The 2,164-nt window shown below is 33.2% G+C and overlaps 1 protein-coding gene across 1 annotated transcript in view; it reads left to right on the top strand.

The window, feature by feature from the left end:
• Window positions 1-2,164, top strand: part of ADAMTS9 (ADAM metallopeptidase with thrombospondin type 1 motif 9) — a 154,526-nt gene that overhangs the window by 78,264 nt on the left and 74,098 nt on the right. The window lies entirely within an intron of this gene.

The following is a 2,164-nucleotide window of genomic DNA, read 5'->3' as shown; positions in this document are numbered from 1 at the left end:
TTGTGATAGTGTCTATTTGATGCACAAAAGGTTTTAATTTTGATAAAATAAAACTTGTCTATTTTTTTTGTTGTTGCCCTGCTTGTGGTGTCATATCCAAGAAATCATTAATAAATCCAATGTCATGAAGCTTTTCTGTTATGTTTTCTTCTAAGAGTTTTATAGTTTTAGCTCTTATGTTTAGGTTTTTGACCTATTTATGGTAAATCGTTTTATATACTGTGAAGTAGGGGTTCGACTTCATGCTTTTGGATATAGATAGCCAGTTGTTTCACCATCATTTGTTGAAGACACTATTCTTTTCCCATTGAATGGTTTTAGAACCTTTGTTGAAAATTACGTGGCCATAGATATATGGGTTTATTTCTGGACTCTCAATTCTATTCCATTAGTGTGTATTGCTATCCTTACCAGTATCATACTGTTTTGATTACTGTAGCTTTATAGTAAATTTTGAAATTGGGAAGTATGAATCCTCCAGCTTTGTTATCCTATTGTTTCGGCTATTTGGATGTCTTTTGCCACTCATGTGAATTCAGGATCAGGTTTTTCTTTTCTGTCTAATATGTTTGCATATAATTATCCATAGTATTCTCATAATCCTTTTTTATTGTAGAATCAGAAGTAATGCCTCTACTTTCATTTCTGATTTTAGTCATTTGCATCTTTTCTCTTTTTTTCTTAATCTAGGTAAGGGTTTGTCAATTTTATTGATATTTTTAAAGAGCCAACTTCTAGTTTTGTTGATTCTGTTGTTTTGTATTCTCTATTACATGTTATCTCCTTCCTTCTGCTAGTTTTGCATTTAGTTTGCTCTTCTTTTTCTAGTTCCTTATGGTATACAGTTACATTGTTAATTTGAGATCATCCTTCTTTATTAATGTACGTATTTACAAGACATACATTTCCTTCTGAGCACTGCTTTTGCTGTGTGAAGATATTTATCCTCAAAGTCCTGTCCACTTTTCTTTGTGATTTCTTCTTCAACCTATATTTATGAATTTTCCAGTTTTCCTTCTGTTATTGCTTTCTAGCTTCACTCCGTTGTGGTCAGATAAGATACTCTATGGGATTTCAATCTTTTAAAATGTATTGGGATTCCTTTTATGGCCTAATATATGGTCTAGACAGGCATATGTTGCAGATGTTGCAGGTTTGTTTCCATAACATCGCAATAAAGCAAATATCACAATAAAGTGAATCATAATCTTTCTGCTGGGGAAGGGTCTTGCCTTTAATTTGTAAAAAAAACACAACATCTGTGAAGCACAAAAAAAATGAAGTGCAATAAAACGAAATATGCCTGTACTGGAGAATGCTCCATGTGCATTTGAGAGAAATATGTAATACACATAGGAGGTAAGTAAAAATACCACTACACTTTCTTACTGAAATTTGTCAACTTCTTTCTTCATTAAGCACTCACTTAATTGCTGTAAAATTTTGATGAGATTCCAGAGTGCCAACTTAATGGTTGCTTCAGTGGAGGGCTCAATTCTTGGAGTCCCCTGATTTGCCACTTTCATGACATTACTTCCTCTACTTATTGTTTTTAGACTGCTTTTTAAATCTAGCAATTAGTCTTTTGGTGGCTACATTGTTTTCTTTATGACCTGTATATCATGGTGTATTTACCTGACTGTTGGTTGTTGGCATACTTAGGTGGTTTCTAATATTTTGCCTTTTATAAATATATCGCAGAGATCATTCTTATACAAAAATATTGATACGAACTCTGATTATTTATTTAGGAATTTTTCCAGAAATCAAGTAAAGTCCTGGAACTCTATTTAGTACCTATTTTAGCCACAGCATTCTGGTAGCTCTAGTGTGAAAGGTGTAAAAATGATCGAAATGTACCCTCATCCATCCAAGGGTTCAAATTAAGGGATTGAATTGCCTTCAAATATAATTCCAATGGGAGGTAGAAATAATTTCAAGTGTTATAATGATAATTGATCAATATAATTTGTACAGAGCAGGATGGTCCACTTTTACTTAATTGTTTTGAGTGCGTACCATCTGACCCACTCTTGTAGAATGTTATGGGGTAAGTAAGGAAAGAGAAGTTTTGCTGAATTGTACATACTTTTTGTTTTATTTCTTTCCCCCAGTGCAGTGTCACTTGCGGACAGGGATACCAACTAAGAGCAGTGAAATGCAT

The sequence above is a fragment of the Pteropus vampyrus genome, unplaced genomic scaffold (genome assembly GCF_000151845.1).
Source record: "Pteropus vampyrus isolate Shadow unplaced genomic scaffold, Pvam_2.0 Scaffold41, whole genome shotgun sequence".
Classification (NCBI taxonomy): Eukaryota; Metazoa; Chordata; class Mammalia; order Chiroptera; family Pteropodidae; genus Pteropus; species Pteropus vampyrus.
Note: the sequence above shows the minus strand (reverse complement) of the source record. Positions and strands in the feature narration are given on the sequence as shown.